The following is a 7,051-nucleotide window of genomic DNA, read 5'->3' as shown; positions in this document are numbered from 1 at the left end:
TCCTTCCTTCCTTCCTTCCTTCCTTCCTTCCTTCCTTCCTTTTCTTTTCTTTCGTCAATGCCTTCAATTCAGCTTAAAATTCCTCCTTCAGTACCATTGGTTCTTGCTCATATGCTGCTTCTTGAAATGGTTCCATATGAACCAGTTCTTCTTGGTACAGTGATTTTCTATTTCCTCTATCTTCTTTTGAGTGTTCTAATGAAACAAAATCTATATAAATGATTTAATGAAGAACCAATATGACTTTTAAACTTTCACTCAAATAAAAATGAATCTCATTAAATAAGTAAGTAAAAAATAAACACAAATAGGATTTGATCTCTGGGAGATAATCTACTGGAGAAACTAGATTGATATAAAAATCACTGTGATAGGTAGTTTGTAAGCACAACCCTCAAAGCCATTTTATCTTACGTATATCTTCTGTGACTTTGAGGCCCCTCCCATCAAAAAGTGGAGTTTCTCTTCCTCTCCTCTGGAGTCTAGGTGGATCCTGGGATTGGCTTTGACCAACAGATTGTGGTAGAAGTGGTTCTATAGGATGTCTAGGATTTACCAGTCATTACCAGGTCAACCCTGACTTATGGCAATGCTGTAGAAGAACTGTGCTCCATAAGACTTCATGGCTAACTGAAAAGGAGATCACCAGGCCTTTCTTCTGAGACACTTCTAAGTGAGTTCAAATCTCTAACCTTTTAGCTACCAGTTTAACCATTTGTGTTACTGATGATTTCCTTCTGGTCTAGACACTAAAAAACTGTTCAACTTACTCTCCTTCACTTAGAAGGCCGAAGTCTGAGTGCTTGCTGTAGAGAGAAGGAGAGGCCCAGCTGGTCCAAATCTATGCGGCTGCCCCAGGTTCTGTGGGAGACGTGTAAGTGAAACGCTTTCAGATCCTTTCCCTCACTCATAGGTGCTGAGTCACAACTATCTCATCGCCGACCCTTCACTGGGTTTCCAAGGTTGTTAATTCCTTGGGAGGAGACTGTCTCTCTTTCCACCTTGGAGCTACTGGTGGATTTGGATTGCCAGAAAGGTGTTTGGATTAGTAATACAAGCTGCCTATAGACTATGGTACCAGAGCTCCCTTTCGGTCCTCAGTTGTTGTTGTTAGGTGTCATCCAGCCAAGTATGACTCACAGGCCCTCTTGTTCCAGGAAAATCAAGCTTTGGTGATCCTATGGTCAAGTACTCAACTGTTAATAAAAAAAAATGTAGTAGTTTAATCCCACCAGCCACTCTGTGGGGGAAAGCTGTGGCAGTCTGCCTCCATAAAGATTTGCAGCCTTAGAATCCCTATGGGGCAGTCCTACTCCAGCCTACAGGAATGCTGTGAGTCGAGATTGACTCATCTGCAATAGACTTAGTCCCAGGCAAGCTGCCCTAGCCAGCACCATGCACAGCAGAGACAAGCTGTCCCCACTGAATCCAATCCAAATTGCAGGCTCTTGAGCCAAAAAGTGCTTGTTGTTGTTTTATGCTGTTGGGTTTATGACGCTTTATAAGTAAGGCCTATTACATGCAAAAATCAGAAATCTGGGAACCCAGAGGAAAGCACGATTGTGACTTGGACAGAGAGTGGTTCGGAGGGCATGTTGGAATCAAAGACCATGTTAAACCTTTAATAGGAATTTATCTCAGCCTATTGCTTTGTCCTGGAAGTAAGGTCCTGCTCTCTGTGTATAGAAGTTCTATGTTCTATCAACGTGTGTCCCTTCACTAGTTCCCAACCCTGTATCTGCTTCGTATGCTGACTGGGATTTGTTCCACTGTGCTGTGGGTACTGGGGTAGGTGGAAAGAACTCTAAATTTAGAATAAAACAGATATAAGTTGGTACTCAGTTATGCTAATTGCTCCTTCTATGACACTGAAACCATGGGAACTTGCTAGCAGTTGCTAGCAGTCTGACTTGCCTCATTTAATGGTGTGGTTATAGTAATACTTACCACTCAGGGTCATGAAAAGGATTCATGAAGATAATATTACAAATGCATGTGCTGAAAGTAGAGCCTCACACAATGAAAAATCTTAACAAAATGCTAGGTCCTCTCCCTTGTATCTGGCCATTAGAAATGAGCTCAATCACCCTTTCGACTTCTTCTACATGTCACATTTCAGCTTTTAGCCCTTGATCATGAGCCTTCACTCAGTATTTGAGTTTAACTTTACTCCTCAACTCTACTTTTGCCTCCAAGATTTGTGTTTTGCTCTTTGCTCCATAGATGTGATGTCCAAATGCTTCCCAATCTTTAAGCATCAGAGAAAGCAAAATTTGAATTTGTTTTTCAAAGATAAAGTAAGATTTGGAGGTTAAGGTGAATTTCAACGGAGAAAGTCCATGAATAGGGCAGGATAAAGGTGAATCAAGATTTGGTATGAAAGACTTTGGATGCTAGACCCAAAGGTTAGGTTTTATTCTGTAGACAGTGGGAAACCATTGAGTAGTGCAGAGGTTTGACATGATCAAATCTATCTTTTATAGTGACCATGTTAAGATTGCACTAGAAAAGTGGAAAGATTTGAGACAGACAGAGTAACACGAAATAATTGTAATGATCTAAGGAGCTCTGATGGCCTGGCAGTTAAGGAGCTAGACTGCCAAGTGGATCGAATCTACCAGGTGCTCTGTGGGATACCATGGGCAGTCTCCTCCTGTGGGATTTATTACCTCTTAAAACCCACTGGAGGGTCAGCTATGAGTCAGTTCTGACCTGCCAGTGTGTAACAACAACAACAACATCATAATAATCTAGATGAGAATTCGATACAAATGATGAAGGATCGAGTAGTAAAATTGCAAATGGGAAGTCAGATTTGAGAGATTGTTTCCAAAAGGGAGTGAAAAGATTTGTTGGTCAACTGGACAGAAGAAATGAAAATCAGGGAAGGGTGAGAAAGAGGATTGGAGGCTGAGAGGTTCTATGAACCTTCAGTTAAATAGAACAGAAAGGTGAGTTCCGGTGGTGGTGACGAGAATGAATTTAGTTATGACATGAAGAGTTTTGTCACCCTTTGAATTCAGTGTTCCTGCCTCCGGTTGTTTCCTAGGCTCAGAAGAAACCTGAATGAATCTAAAGAGGGCTGATACTGCGGGAGGCGCCCTGACATACCCTGAATACTAAGTAGCCAAGCACCTGGGAGGCTGAACAAGTTCTATAAAAGTGAGCTCTCATATCAAAGGGGGTAAGACAAGAAAGGATCCCAAGCTGCCTCAAAGCTTCATCCGGGGGCTGCTGTTTTTAGGGAGTGTTGAAGTATGTTGCGTGATGATTACCCAAGATGAGTCACCACTCCATACATAATTTTATTCCCCTAAGAATTTGGAGATTTTCTGTGCTGACAACTCACCTCTTTCTCTCCCTCCCTCAAATCTGGATCAAGCCCAAGCAAGGGGGGGACGGTCTGATTTTTAAGAATGGCATCATGTACTTCTCTACTGCTTAATCTCTGCTTTTGTTAATGATCCGTAAATCCAAATCTAGCAATCAGCAAACCTTAATTAAAGTGCTTTTGCTTATTCATCTAACAAATATTTGTTGAGGACCTTCCGTGCACTAAACACTTCTCTAGGTGCTGAGATATAGCAGTGAATGAAGCCAAATGATGTTACAATGTGATTCATATTTTCCTAGGAGAGCAATATCTACATGTATAAATGACAGAGAGTAAGAAAAGACACTTGGCCAAAGCAGGATATATAGTTGAATGCTGCTCTCTTAGCTTCTGAGAGTGAAAACATATAAGAAAGCGGGAGATAATTACAGGCTCAGAAGGCTCCATAGGAGAGTTGATATTTGAGTCGCATCTGAAAAGATAGAATTAGATCAGAGTGGGAAGAGCATTTCCCACAGGGGAACACTGTGATGCCATACACAGATTTAGAGATGAATTGGGGTGATGTGTTTGAGATATATTGATAATGCCAGACTGCCTCAACTGATGAGTGTAGGTTTGTGTGGAATACAAAAGCTTGGATGAATTCAGTAGGGTAAGATGAGAAAATGACTTTAAAGACAAATCGAGAAGCTTAAATGTGATCTGGGAACAAAGAATAAGACATGGGAGTTTGTGAGCAGGGAGGGGATGCTGTGGAGATCAGAGCTAAGATGAGTCACGGTGGTTACTGTCTGGAGTAGAAGAGAATCGATGTCTGTCAATGCAGGCCGTGATTATGCCCCTCTTCCCTGGCTTCCCCAAGACAAATCAGGAGTCAGAATCACATTGCATCCATCCCATTTTAGTTTTATTGTGTTTTGGTGAAAGTTTAAAGGACGAATTTGTTTTTTCATTAAGCAATTCATGCACTTTTGTTTCATCACATTAGTTTCAGTCCACTCAATACAACAGCCCTCTTCCTGCTCCCTTCTGGCCTTTCCCATGTCCATTCTTTCTCATTCTGTTTGGTGGGGATACCTCAAGTGTAAACATACTCATTGCTGTTGAATTGGAACTGACTCATTGCTGATCTTCTATTGGGTTTCCACAGCTACAAGTCCCACATGAGGGTGTTGTTCATTTTTCTCTCTCATTACCACTGGATTCCAGCTGCCAGAAAGGTGTGTCCTTTGTGTTAACAGTGTAATTCAGAATGACCAGAAAATCTCCAAAGCACCATTGTTATTAAGTGCCATCAAGTACAACTCATAGCGACCCTATGAACAAAAGTTTCAAACCCTGTCCTATCCTGCACTATCTTCACACTTCCTGACACACAAGAGCCCATAGCAGTAGTTACCACATTGATCCACCTAGTCGAGGTCTTCTTTTCTTTCACCCAACCCTCCACCTTTCCCAGCATCATGTCCTTCTCCAAGGACCAGTTCCTCCTAGCAACATGCCTAAAGCATGAGGGGCGAAGCCTCATCATTCTTGTCTCCAAAGAGCATTCTGGCTGCACCCTCTCCAAGACATACCTGTTCTTTTGGTCATCCATAGGATGTTCAATGCTCTTCTCCAACACCACAGCTCAGAAGCAGCAACTCTTCTTCTGTCATCCTTATTCAATGTCAAAATCTCAGATGTGTAGCAAGTTGATCGGAAAGACAATGGCTGAATCAAATAGTCCTCAAACAGACATCATTACTCCTCAATAATTTGGAGAGGTTCCTAACTGCGGATTTTCCCAGTGAAATGCATCTCTTTTTTTCCCTGACTGCTGGTACTGAGTGTTAATTGTGGATCCAAGCAAGATGAAGCTGTTCACAGTTTCAATCTCTTCTCTATCCAGCATGCCCATACTAAAGAATACTCAAAGAGATTCTAAGACAGTAGAGAGTTTAAAGGTACAAAATGAATGGAAATTAGGAGGAGAGGAGTCAAGGACTTGAGGAGCAAAAGTATCTTCAAATATTTAACTGCAGAGGAACTAGACGTCCTCTGAATGGTCCAAGTTGGACCCATGAGAATATAGGGAGATGATCACTGATTCTTTTTAAGGAAAAAAATTACCTTAATTCAGAGTTGCCTTCATGACACAGTGGGCTCCCTAGCACTTAGAAACATCGTAGAGGGGATATCAAGCATGTAGTTGCACTAGATAAAATTCAAAGTTCTTCAAGCATGAAAGTTTGTTTCTCAACTCAAGTCTCATTCTTCAAACATTAGATTCTGATCACTACTGTTTCACAAAATCTAGCCTTTGTTCTGGGGCTCTTGCCGTCTCCTCAGATTGTGATCATCTGTAAGGCAGACTCTAATTCTTCCTCTGCATGTGCCCTACAGCATGGGTTTCTGGCTATTTAAGGCAGATGCTCTAGTGTGGGGAGTTCCAGTGACCCAAAGGGCAAGGAGCTATGCTTCACGAAGTTTTAATCCACTGCTGGCTCTGAGGTAGAAGGACGAGCAATCTCTTCTTGTGTGATTTACATCCTCTAAAAATCTACTAGTCAGCTGTGAGTCAGTCCCAACTTGATGACAGTGAAAAAGAGAGAGAGAGATTGGGGTAAAGGGGGTGGGGGTGGCTCTGAGTGTGGGACAGGTCATTTCTTTATGAAGAGTCCTTGCATTTCATGATGAGGTGAAGTTTCATTTGTGTTCATTTTGGTAATTCTTTTTTTCTCCTGTTGTGTTTTCCTCTCCCTTGTTTTTAGACAGGGACTAAATTTCCATAACTAAGAAGAGAAAAATAAACAATACAGGAAGTTTATAATTTTTCCAGATGGCTTTACCACATATTTGATTAGCTCTCCAGGGGAAAGATAAAAGCTTAATCGGATTATTTAAGACGATGCACAAACAGAAAGGAGACTTGCTTAACTAATGACTAGTATGTGCATCTGAGCTGGAAAATATGCTCTTTGCCTTAAGTGGTGTGGTAAGGACAATTGTTATGGGAAAATTTGCACGATTTCAGAGTTTATAACTGTAATGTGACTATAACTTGCAAAATACTTCTCATTTTCATAGGCATTAAACTCTTGGGAGCCTAATTTACCAAATGTGCAATATTCCAGACTGTCAGTCACACACCAGCCATACCAGAAATGTGGCAAAAGGACCCATTGGTGAGATATGGAATATTTGGAATAAAACAGTTGTTTGAGTGCAATATCCCAATATACGCCACTTTACCCACCATCTATTTAATTCTTAGGGAACCCTAATCCTGGTAGATTACACCATAGAGAGTTACACCATTAACCCAAAGGTGGCCAATCTCTTCCAGATGATTTACAGCCTCTAAAAACTTGCTGAAATAGCAGCCATGAGTTCATGGCAATGTTGTTGTTGTTGTGTGCCATCAAGTCACCTGTGACCCATAGCAACCCTATGTACAGCAGCTCTGAACCCTGCCCTGTCATGAGCCAGTCTCACTGACTCCAGCACACCAACCTCCATTGTTCCAGCTACTATATCAATCCATCTCATTTGGGATCTTTCTCTCCTGAGCTGTCCCTCCAACCTTCCAACCATGATGTCCTTTTTCAAGGACCAGTTCCTCTTGCCACATGCCCAAAGAATGTGAGACAGACCTTCATAACCTTAGCCTCCAAAGAGAAACTTTGTTTCACCCTCTCAAAGACAGACCTATTTGGGGTTTTTTGGGTTGTG

Source organism: Elephantulus edwardii, unplaced genomic scaffold (genome assembly GCF_000299155.1).
Source record: "Elephantulus edwardii isolate Elephantulus edwardi_28Jun2011 unplaced genomic scaffold, EleEdw1.0 scaffold00171, whole genome shotgun sequence".
Lineage (NCBI taxonomy): Eukaryota > Metazoa > Chordata > Mammalia > Macroscelidea > Macroscelididae > Elephantulus > Elephantulus edwardii.
Note: the sequence above shows the minus strand (reverse complement) of the source record.